We start from the raw sequence: 12,532 nt of genomic DNA on the forward strand, positions 1-12,532 counted from the left end.
GGCTCTCCCTGCAGGGACCCCCCACCCCGTCACCCCTTGTGCGCAGCTGGATCCGTGCACGACCAACATCGGCCACCCCCCAGATGGGCCAGGGGCCTTGTCGTCGCTTGGGCTCTCGGGTGTTTGTCCCCCTCTGCGCAACGGTCCCGAGGCCCCGGCCCCAGGTTCAGGAGCCCCTGCGCCTAGAAGTCCGTTCTAACTTCTACTTGTTCCAATGAAAATAAAAATTCGCGTCCTCGGCAGCACATGCCCCAGCAGTCGCCCACCCGCCCGGCGCCGTCCTCCCAGGAGGCCCTGCTGGACAGCGCTGCCCTGGAGCCTGTCAGAGCCCCGGGCAGCCCGTCCGGAGGCCTCAGGGTTCGGGCGCGTCCAATTCCTGACTCAGATCTTCACCGACGCAAACCGCGTCACCAGATCTGGGAGCAGGAGCAAAGCGGGGTCGCAGGGCCGGGACGGCCCCGGCACCAGCTCTTCACTGGGACCCTAGAATTTTGCCCCAGCCAAACGCTGTCTGGGAACGAGAACGGCATTTGTAGGCGGTCCCACTGTGGCACGACGGGATTGGCGGCGTCTCTGCAGGGCTGGGACGCAGGTTGGATCCCCAGCCCCTCCCAGCGGGTGAAGGATCCAGCGGTGTCGCAGCTACAGCGTAGGTCACGCCTATGGCTTGGATCTGACCCCTGACCTGGGAACCCCATCCACTGCGGGGAGGGCAAAAAAAGTATTAAAAAAAAAGACATTTTCAGACACACAAGGATTCAGGGTTTGAGGCCTTGCTGAAAAAATGATGTGGAGAAGTCCTCCCGGACCAAAAAATGAGTCCAAATAAAGACCTGAAAAAAGGGAAAGATAGGGTTGGGAAGCAAAAGCACTAAAAGCCAGCAAAATTTTGGTACAAAAGTATGAATTTGGTTGTTGAGCTACTCAGAGAGGCTGGGACACAAATCCTGACACACCTGCCCCTAAAACAATGACTGATCTGACCCGCAGGGTTGGTTTTAAATCTGGAGGTTGAGCCCGTGCGTGGCAAGTAGAAACAGAGGTCGTGCAGAAGGAAGGGAGCGGTAGCTCGTCAAGTTTGTGGAGAATACAAGTTTACAGCAACTCCTCATAGGACCAAAAGCTATGAAGCAGCCAACCTGCAAACGGGCGGAGAAAAGCTTCAAGCAAAGAGGACACTAGAGAGGTTTGAGGAAGCCGCAGACAGATACGGGGACGAGTCCGAGTCTGAGCACCTGTCCTTCCCCACCAGGGACAGGAGACCTCCCCAGAGACACAACATGGTACAAAGCAGAAGGGATAGGAGGTTTGCTAAATACAGCACAATCCTGATTTTCATGCCATTTGACTTTTTGAGAAACTTCTTAAACTCCAACATTTATATGGGAGAAAAAGCACATTGAACCTTGAAACTTAAAAAAAGTTCAGTCAACTTTGAAAATAAGTCAAAAGTGGTTTCCTGCCAGAATCTAAAAGCTACAAACCCAGGAGTTCCCATCCTGGCTCAGCAGTATGGAGCCAGACTAGCATCCGTGAGGACACGGGTTGGATCCCTGGCCTCGCTCAGTGGGTTAGGGATCCGGCGTGGCTGTGAGGTCCCAGAGGGGGCTGAGATCCTGAGCGGCTGTGGCTGTGGTGTAGGCGGGCGGCTGTAGCTCTGATTGGACCCCTAACCCGGAACCTCCATGTGCTGCGGGTGTGGCCCGATAAAGGGGGGTGGGGGCAAAGAAGGCTTAAAATCATGCCAATCAAGTAAGTAAGTAAAAGCTTCAGACCCGCCTTAGAAGCACTGTGGAGGCCAGCGCACAGGCCCTGGGTCAGGCTCGAGGCTGGCGAGGCGCCCGCGGGTCTGGGAAGGAGCGGCCGCGCGGGCTGGGCGAAGAGGCACAGTCTGCAGAAGAGGGAACACTGTCCCGGGCCAAGCCGAGCGCTGAGTCTGTGGGAAAGTAAACCTGGAAGCCAGCCGACAGCAGGTGGGAGAGTAGGTCGGTGGCCGGGAGTGCGGAGGCGCTCCCGCCCTGCCGGCCCGCGCTGCCGCGAGCTTCCGCGCCTGCCCTCGCCCGACAAGAAAACTCCGCGGGCAGAGCTGGGCGCCGGGCGGCGTTGGCGGGGCGGGGGGAGACCCCTGCAAAGCAAAGCGGGGGCAGAGGCCCCGCTGCCACCAGAGACGCCAACCAGGACGGGGTCGCCACCGGGGAGGGAGCGGCCGGCGCGGGGCAGGCCTCCCCACGCCCAGCCCCGCACCTCGCTGCACGTCCCCTGCTGTCCGCTGTGAAGGGACGCGGTCAAGGGACGCGGACGCAGCCGCACTCCCTCGGGCGGGGGTCCGGAGGGGCGGGGCTCCCTGGGGAGGGGGCGGGGGTCCGTGCTGAACAGGCCCCCCCACTGGCTGGAGCCAGCAGCCGCTCAGACAAAGCGGGAGGCGGGAGGGGCGCGCGCTGTCTCTGTGCCACCCCCTCTGGGTCACCCCCGCAGTGCCCCGTGAGCCGACAGGTGTTTCAGTCCCAGTGAACTTCGGCGCAGTGGGTGTGCGTTGAACAACAAGCTTCCCAGTTAGGAGGTTAGAAGGGGGTCCGCGCTGGGGGGCAGGCTCACTGGGGCACTCTCAGGAAGATGGGGGCGGGGAGGGTCCCGGGGGGGCCGAGGGGGGATAGGGGACACGGGGGAGGAGGCCTGGGCGCTGCGGGTGGGGCACGGGCTTCCTGGCAGGACACTGCCAGGACGTGAAAAATCCTATTCCTTCAAAAAATCTCTTTGAACCTGAGTTCCTTGAAAAAATAGCTAATTCCAAGTCTGGGTAAGAAATTTCAAGAATCCTGGGACATTTTAGTATAATCTCAGGGGGGCCTGAGATTCATGCTTATGATACCTGCAGTTGCTGAGAGCAGAGCTGAGACGCGTGGAGAGTGTCCCTGAAGAGACGGCGGCCAGGGCACGGGGCTGCAGTTGCACCTGCCCCGGGGCGAGGCTGGGGGGAAGTGCGTGCCCTGGGGGCAAGTGGCAGGCGGGCAGGATGGTGGCAGGTGGCGGTGACTGGCTGAGCAGTCACCTGAGGACGGTGCTCATTCTCAGAGAGAGGGTGGGGGCAGGGCAGCCAGCAGTCAGGGCACAGACCCCCGCCCCCGCAGGCTGTGTGCAGAGCAGGCTCAGTGTCAGTCACCGCAGCGGCGACTCACCCCCCGGGGTTCGGCTGAGACCAGCCGTGTGCCCCCCTCCCCAGGGACGAGGTGCACGTGTTCCAGACCAGTTGGATGGGCCTGCCACCTCTCCAGACTCCCTCACAGCCGGGGGGCCTGAGATTCATGCTTAGGGACACCTGCTTCCTGAGGAAAAGGGCCGGTACAGCTAAGATAGCCCCTGAATGTGGAGTTGATGGCTGGACCTCCCGCAGCCATCCTGCAACCATGAGCAAGGGCTCTGGCCCTGGCATCCCTGCGCCCCTGAGCCACTGAACCAACCCTGGGTAGTCCCTCCCCGCTTCCTGTGAGGTGAGGAATAAGGCAGTTGGAGCCTTTTTGGTTTTTTACTTCCACTAAATGTATTTCTGAATGTTATATAAATGTATATTAAAAGTTATAGTCAGGAGTTCCCGTTGTGGCTCAGGGGGTTAAGAACCCAACTAGTATCCATGAGAACACAGATTTGACCCCTGGCCTGGCTCGGTGGGCTAAGGATCTGCTGTTGCCACAAGCTGCAGTGTACGTCACAGATGTGGCTTGAATCCCGCATTGCTGTGGCTGTGGTAAGGCTGGCAGCTGCAGCTCTGATTCAACCCCTAGCCTGGGAACTCCCCCCCAAAAGTTAGTCAAATATAGCTAGTATAGCAGGTCCTCAGCCTGCCCTCTCCCGAGCACCTGGGACCCAGCAATGCACCTGTGCTCAATGTAGTTTGCATGCTTCATTTTTTTGTCGTTTGTTTTTGTTGTTTGTTTTTTGGCTTTCTGGCTTTTTAGGGCTGCACCCGGGGCATTGGAAGTTCCCAGGATAGAGGTTGAATCAAGAAGCTGTCACAGGAGTTCCCGTTGTGGCTCAGTGGAAACAAATCCAAAATAGTGTCCAAGAGAATGTGGGTTTGATCCCTGGCCTTGCTCAGTGGGTTGGGGATCCTGCGTTGCCGTGAGCTATGGTGTGGGTCCCAGATGCGGCTCCGATCCCGCGTTGCTGTGGCTCTGGCGCAGGCCAGCGGCTACAGCTCCGATTAGACCCCTAGCTTGGCAACCTCCATGTGCCGCAGGAAGTGGCCCTAGAACGAGGCAAAAAAAAGATGAAAAAAAAAAAAGAAGCTGTCACTACTGGCCTACGCCACAGCCACAGCAATGCCAGATCTGAGCCACATGTGACCTACACCACAGCTCGGCAATGAGCTGAGGGCACAAAGGGAGCTTCCCCTTTTTTTTTTTTTAACTATTCTTATTTATTTCTTTATTTTTGGCCACACCTGGGGCATGCAGAAGTTCCTAGGCCGGGAATCAAACCCACACCAGAGCTGTAACCAGAGCCGCAGCAGTGACAATGCCGGATCCTCTACTTGCTGAGCCACGAGGCAAGTCCTTAATTTTTGTTTAACTGCCAAAGTAATGCAACGTGGGAAATTTTCAAACCATGAAACATTGTATAAAATAAAAACTAAAAATTATACCCAGGGGTGTATGTACCCCTTTAAGTGGTGTGGGGAGGGGGGTGTGCGTGCGCGCGCGCGCTGGCCTCCAGCAACATGCCCCCCATGCTTTTCTTGGGCACTGGGGCCACCAGAGCTGCCATGCCCCATGCCCCAGAGCAGAGCGCCCGGGGCCCGAGCCATGGCCCCTTGCTGGGTGGTCGGAGTGCACGCTGCCTCCCTGTGGTGGAAGGAGTCGGCCAAGCCTTCTTGCCACGGGCCGGGCATCAAGCCGCGGCTGCCTTTCCTGGGCTCTGCGCGGAGCTAACCACCCAGCCTCGCACAGGGACCCATCCCAAGCCCCCAGGCAGAGTCCTCAGGCCCAGTCTGTCCCCAGGTCTGGGACTCCCGGGAGGCGCGTGGGAGCTGCGGTGGCTGCAGCCGAGACGAGGGTCGGACTCAGGCTCCACAGGCAGCAGAGGGCACGAGGGGAGCGGCCGTGGGGGCAGGGCTGAGCGTGAGCACAGCCCAGGGGTCAGCGGGGCCCGGGCTCCCTCCACACCGCGTGAGGGGCCCTGAGCTGACGTGATGCTCCTGGAGTCACACCCAGGAGGTGGCGGGGCTGCCTCTGCCTGGGTCTCCTGGTGTCTGCGGACCCAGCCACAGGGTGTGGTGACACCAGCCCGCACGGGGGCTGGCCCTGCCCCGCCTGCCTGTCCCCAGCCAGCCCCACACCACAGCTGCTGCGGTGGGGCCGGGGGGCGGCAGGGGGGGTTTCATCTCCAGGCAAAGCAGGGAGACGAGGACAATGGCATTTGCTTGTTGGGGTGAGGAGGCCGAGGAAAGTGGGCTGCTCTCTGTGCAGACGCGGAGCCCCACGCCTCCTCCGCCAACAAAGGCAGGTCCTGTTCCATGAGCTGGAGGGACTCGCCCCGTGCCGGCCTCCTCTGGGCCAGGCGCCCCTCCTGCCTGCTTCGGGGCCCAGCCAGCCAGAGAGGGCCTGTGAGTGGCCATCGCCACCTGGCAGGGCCTTGAGGACAGGGTTCCTCCCAGCTCTCTGCCCTCAGCGCTGCCCAGGCCAGGCTCCTGCTGGGAACTTGACCGTGACCTTGGAGGGCTCTTCTGGAAGCCGCCGTACCAGGTGGGAACTTGTTCCACTATAGGCGGGCCACGGGGTGGACGGGGAGATGGACCCCAGGGAGCTGGGTGAGCACCCCAGGCTGTCAGACCCCCACGGATCCCAGGGCCTGATAGAGGCCAGGTGCTCAGTGAGGCTTTGGGCTGGGTCCCCAGCCCAGGGACCTAACTTTCCCTCCTGCCCCTTGGACACTGGAAGCGGCTCCCTTTGGGGACCTTTGTGGTGGGGCAGCCTCTGTCCTCTGCTCATATCTCTGCCCCCCAGGCCTCCCTGCCCCTCTGGACTAGATGAGCAGACCCCCCCCCCCCGCCCGGGCCTCCCTGCCCCCTCTACTCTCGTCCCTTCCCAGCCACCACCAGCCCAGCCCCAGTCCCACCCCCGCCAGCCACACGTCTCCCCTCGATCTCTACCCACTTGCCAACCTGTCCCCTGCAACCCGGCCCCCCTCCCCCTTCCTCCCCTGCCCTCCAGCCAGAGCCCACCAGGAGGAGTCAAGGCCCTGCCTGTCTGCTAAAGGGTTGCTGCTCCCTGCACGAGAGAAGGGGGCTGCACTCCGAGCCCACCCCTCTGGGGCTCTCCAGGCCCCGCCACCCCACGCAGGGCTGAGGGGGAGGCGGGCACTTAGCTTGCAGGTGGGCAGACACATGGCTGCTGGGCCAGCCCCCGCCAACCATGTGCGCCCTCCCTGGCCTGGTCTGGAGCCCGAAGCCCTGCCTCAGGGAGCTTCCTGGCTCCCAGCCCCAGCCTTCCCTCTGAAGTGGGCTGTGTGGTGGCCCCTCTACCCCCACGCCGTGCCCACCCCGGCCCTGGCCCTGGTCCTCGTGGGGTGCAGGAGCAGCATGCTGCGCGGACGGGCTCTGGAGGAGGACGGCGCTGTCCTGATCGCCGTGGGCCCCTGGGGTAGAGCGGGCCGAGTCCTATGGGAGCACGGGGAACAGCCCAGAGGGAACTGCTCAGCATCCCGCCTCCCGGGCCCAGACTCAGCTGCTGGCCATTTAGGAAGTAGACACGGGACCCGGAGACCGTGGCCCCGAGAGTTTGGGGGCAGATGCCACGCCCACCGCATCTTCCCTCCTGCAACCCCGACAACCCCCAAGTCTCCCCTTTCCTTAACCCTCAGGGTGGGCTCCCGGTGCCAAGCGAGGGGAGCAGAGCTGGGCCACAGAGCCTCTGGCCGATGTGACCCTAAAAACAGAAAAGAAAGCACAGAAGAACTACCAGTGCGGATCCTGGGTGCTGTTGGCGTGTCTGCTTCTGCCCGCATTTGCCAGTTAATCAGAACCCGGAAGTGACCGGCGAGCAGCCCCGGAGGGTCGAGATGGGCTTTAGAACTAGGGCTGGGGTCAGAGTCGGAGCTCGGCGGGTCGGGTGGGAGTGGGGTCAGGGCTGCGTCCCGGCTGAGGTTCTCAGCAGGGTAGGTCTTGGGTTAGGATTAGGGTTCCAAGCTGGATGGAGACTAGGGGCAGGCCTGGGATTAGGGTCATCCCGGGCCCAGGTGGGTACGGGCGCCTTTTATAAAGCCTGGGTGAGAGTGCCAGGCCCCACCTTGTCTCGGTTCCAGCCGACCTCGGGCAACCCCAGGAATCCTGAGGGCCTCGGCGGCTCTCCTGCTCACTCAAGTCCAACTTGGGGCCCTGGGTTAAAGCCGGAGGACGCACCCCCTGGGGCTGCAGGCAGGCCCTCTGGACAGCCTGTCGTGGGCCTTCCTTGCCCAAGTCCATCTCTAGGGCTCCCACCCTGTCCTGGGGGCCGTCTTCCCCCAGGCGAGGCTGTTGGAAAGATTCCTGCCCCAGACCCGGGAAGAGACCCGAGGTCTCCTTCCCAGCCCTCCTGGGCCCCATGGCTGCCTCCAAGGCCTGAGAGTGGGCACAGGGGCCCCCTTCCTGCTGCCCCACAGTACAGCCCTGGGCCGGGGCCGGGGAACTGGCTCACTCACCTGGAACATGTGGAAACGCAAAAGGATCCAGCCCCCGGGTCCCATGGAGGTGGCCTGTCCACGGGCCATTTAAGCGCCGTCTGGCTAGCCCCAGCCTCCAGAGGCCAGCACAGTGGATACCCAGGTCCTGCCTCTGCTGGCTACAAACCTGACCTGGCCAGAGCCTGGGCCCGGGGCTCAGAGGCCTGGGGACGCCCTGGAGAGGCTGGGTAGGGCCTGGGCTGGCCACCCCACCCCCGCCGAGACATGCCTGTGCCCTGAGCCCCTCTGGCCATGCAGTCAGATGCTGCCATTCTTCCTCTCTCCTGCCAGCCATCTGGACACCAGGCGGCTGCCAGTGCGGGAGGCCCTGCCACACCCTGGATGGGTGAGCCTCGCCCAGCATCTGCCAGCGGTGCACATGTTGGTGCTGGGGGTGGGGACATGGTCGCGGTGCCCACTGGTGGAGGAACTAGGCCCCCTTCCTCACTGAGCGCCAGCCGCTGTGCTGGAGGGTGGGGTGAGCCTGCAGGAAAGGGGTGCCCTGGTGCAGGGTGGAGCTGGCTGGCAGAGGGGGCCTCCCACCTGCTCTGGCCTCGGGACAAACTCAAGTCACCTCAAACTCTCGCCTCCTGAAACCACATTTCCTCTACCCTGAAAAGCCGCCAGAGCCGCTTCTCACTCCCCACCTCACTGCTCTGCCCACTGCGAGTTCCTCGCCAGCGCCCACCCACCTGGGCTCCCAGCCCACCTGCTGACCAGCTCCCCCGCACTCGTTAGGATGGCTGTTATTTAAACAACAAAAAAGCAAAATTCACGGCCGGTGAGGAGGCGGCGCAATAGGAGCCGTCCGGCACGGCTGGGTGGGGGTGAGCTGGGGCGGCAGATCCAGGTCAAAAACCCAGAGAGTTGCCGCGGGACCCGGCCGACCCGCTTCCAGGCCGACACCCAAGGGGTGATGGTGAGTGACCTTTTGGTGGTTTTCCCTTTTCAAGGCATTTTGACTAACGCAGCAGTGAAATCGTGAACGAGAGTTGGTGGGCGGGGGGGGGGGTCCCTAGAGGGACGTGTCCAGGTCCTACGGCAGCTCCATGTTTAACATTTTAAAGGGTCGCCGAAAAGTTTTCCAAAGTGACGCCCTTTCCACCCACCGCCAGCGTGCGAGGGTCCGTGTGTCCGTCCGGCGCTCTCGTCCGTCTTCGCAGGACGCCGTCCTGGGGGGTGTGGAGTGCGTCTCACTGTGGGAGTCACTGCTCCTCCCCAGTGACTGATGGGGCTGGGCATATACTTCCGTGGGCTCATTGGCAACTTGAATACGTTCTTCGGAGAAGTGTCCATGCAACATCTTTGCTGTTTTATCCTCTGAAAATCGGGCACTTTGTCTCTTTATCATTCGGTTGTAAAATTCCTTATATAGTCTGGATACAAGTCCCTTGGCAGATGTATGATTTGCGTATTTCTTCTCCCATTCTGTGGGCTGCCTTTTCACTTGTTTCTTCTTTTTCAGCCACGCCTGCCGCATGTGGAAGTTTCTGAGCCAGGCAGGGATCAAATCCACAGCTGTGGCAATGCCTGATCCTTAACCTGTTGCGCCACAGCAAGAACTCCTGCCTTTTCGCTTTCTTGATGACATCCTTTGAGGCAGGTAGGGTCTAATTTGGATGAAGCCCATCTCATCAATCTTCTCTTTTATTGCTGTGCTTTTGGTGTCATATCTAAGAAATCACTGCCTAAAACAGGCCATTAAGACTTAAAACTAGGAGTTCCCATCATGGCTCAGTGGTTAACGAATCTGACTAGGAACCATGAGGTTGTGGGTTCAATCCCTGGTCTTGCTCAGTGGGTTAAGGATCCAGCGTTGCTGTGAGCTGTGGTGTAGGTTGCAGGTGCAACTCGGATCCCGCGTTGCTATGGCTCTGACGTAGGCCGGTGGCTGTAGCTCTGATTGGACCCCCTAGCCTGGGGACCCCCATATGCCGCGGGAGCTGCCCAAGAAATGGAAAAAAGAAAAAAAAAAAAAACTTAAAACTAGAGGGCGTTCCCATCGTGGTTCAGCGGAAACAAATCCAACTAGCATCCATGAAGATGCGGGTTTGATCCCTGGCCTCACTCAGTGGTTTAAGGATTCGGCATTGCTGTGAGCTGTGGTGTAGGTCGCAGATGTGGCTCCAATCTGGCATTGCTGTGGCTGTGGTGTAGGCCGGCGGCTACAGCTCCTATTCCACTCCTAGCCCGGGACCCTCCATATGCTGCGGGTGAGGCCCTAAAAAGCCAAAACAAAACAAGACTTACAGCTAATGGAGTTCCTGCTGTGGTGCAGTGGGTTAAGAACCTGTCAGCAGGCACGGGAGGTGAGGGTTCAAGCAGCTGTGGTGATGCCAGACCCTTCCCCGCTGCCCCAGGCCAGGAGCCAAGTGCTTCTGAAGTGACCCAAGCTGCTGCAGTTGGACTCTGAACTTGCTGAGCCACAGCGGCAACTCCCTGTAGTGAATTCTTTCGGATTTTCTGTCTTCTGTAAAGAGAGATCATTTTACTTTCATGCTCACCTGTCTGTCTGTCTGTCTGTCCTTCATGGTGTGTGCATTCGGGCTGGCACACCTGCATGTCACCTGAGAGGACTCTCCTTCAGCCTGGAGACGGTCCCTTCATATTCCCGCAGAGCTTGTGTCTGGGACTAAATGTCTCGGGTTTGGATTGTTGGAGGATGTCTTCATTTAGCTTTCATTTCTTTTTCTATTTTCTTTTTTTCCTTTTTTGGCTGCACTCAAGGCATATGAAGGTTTCTGGGTCGGGGACTGAATCCATGCCACGGCTGTGACCTACACCACCGCCGTGGCAACACCAGATCCTTCAACCCCCTGCACCAGGCCAGGGGTCAAACCTGCATCTCTGCAGCAACCTGAGCCGCTGCAGTGGGATTCTTAACCTACCGCGCCACGGCGGGAGCTCCTAGCCTTCATTTCGGAGGGACGTCTCCGCCGGATGGAGACGTCCAGTTCGCAGCCTTTTCCTCAGCCATTTGAAGGTGCCATTCCGTTGTCTTTTGGCCTCCACTGTTTCAGCTGAAACATCAGGTGTCTCTATTATTATTTTTCCCTGAAAAATAATGTTTTTAGCTTTTAAGATTTCTCTTTATCTTTTACACAGCAAACACAGCAAAGGTTCACTGTGCCGTGAGTTTCCTAGGTGTAGTGTTTTAATCCTGTTTAGAGCACACTGAGCTTTTTGAGTCTTTGAACTAATTTATCTCATTGGATTTGGAAACTCTGAACATTCTTGCTCAGCGATCGCTTCTTTCCCACCGTCTCCTGGTTCTCGGATGACAGTCGCCGGGCCCTCCGGCCGTGACCCTCTTCTCCCTGTTCTGTTCTTCCGTCCTTTTTGCTCCGAGCTTCATTTTTCCCGCCGTTCTGCCCTTCAGCTTGGCAATCCTGTCTTCTGTGGGGACTAGTGTCTTGTTAAACTGGTCCAACAAGTCCATGATGTCACATGCTGTGTTTTGCTCGTTTATTTTAGTTTCTGGCCACAATCGCAGCAGGGAAGTTCCCTGGACCGGGGATCAAACCCTCGCCACACAAGTGACCACGCTGGGTACTTAACCCACGGAGCCAGCAGGGAGCTTCATGTTTTGCTATTTTAGGCCGTTCATTTGATTTTTTTTTTCATAGATTCTAATTCTCTTTTGAAATACCCAGGTGCTAATCGGACCTCTTTGTCCATTCTTCTCTCTTTTTTAACTTAATAACCGTCCGTACTTTAAGCGCTTGCCGGCAGCTCCGCTGTGCAGAGGGTCGGTCATGTGCCTACTGATTTTGTTGACCTCCTGTGCGGCGTTAGGTTCCGGTCCGGCAGGCGGCCGGGGTGGGGCAGATCGCCTTGTCCCGCTTCATCCTGGCTTTAGGCGTTAGCACAGGCCCACTGCACTTTTGCGCTCACGCCTAAGGTGCATTTCTTACTCTCAAGGGCGAGTTCCCCGCCCGGGCATCTACCCGCCGAGACCGGCCGCAGGAGCCGCCTTTGGAGGGGGGAGGCCTGGGTTCCGCTCAGGACAGTGCAGCCAGTCTGCAGCCCGCTGTGGCCAGGCCAGGGCGTTCTTTCACTCCAGTACACCCAGAGGGAGGAGCAAGCGGGGGCTCCAGGTGCCCCTCACAGGGACACTGGGGTCCCAGTTCCCCATGCCACCCACTGGCACCACCGTGGCCCCAGTCAGGGAGACGAGGGCCCCCTCCCAGGCCAGAGGCCTTGCAAGGGCCTGCCCAGGCATGGACCCCACCTGGATGGCTTCCACCACCCCCTTCCCACCTGACCTCCCCTGATGGCAGCTCCCCGGCGACTCCTCAGGGAACACAGCAGTCGCTGTGGGACTTGGCCACAAGCTAACCAAGGTACGCGCCCTCTCTGGCTGGGGCCCTGACTCTCGGGACAGGTGATGCTGGGCGGCTGAATTCATGATCACGAGGCACAGGGTGTAGCTGGACGACTGGCAGTGTGGCAAAGTGACCCCCCCCCCCCCCACCCTCATCAGTTCCCTCCCAACCTTGACCTAGCTCTTGGCACCTCTTTACAGCTCCCAGGAGGACTCAGTCCCCCCAGATCTCTATGAGTGATGCTGACTTTCCCAAGGGCGCTGCAGGGGAGCTCGGCACCCCACCCACTCGCCCACCCCTGCTGCCAGAGGGCCACAGGTGCCAGCGCCTGGCCCCTTGCTCTGCCTACTCTGGCCCCAGACCCTCCTCCTCCTGCCCTTTCCTTTCAGAGCAACCAGGACCTGGCTGGGAAGAACGGGCCCATTTTCCTGGTGTCTGTTTCCAGGAGGCGGAAGGGCTGGTGGCAGAAGTTCTGACTCTGCACCAAGAAGAGGAAGGCGGGGGCTTCAGTGGCG

This window comes from Phacochoerus africanus, chromosome 3 (assembly GCF_016906955.1).
Source record: "Phacochoerus africanus isolate WHEZ1 chromosome 3, ROS_Pafr_v1, whole genome shotgun sequence".
NCBI lineage: Eukaryota > Metazoa > Chordata > Mammalia > Artiodactyla > Suidae > Phacochoerus > Phacochoerus africanus.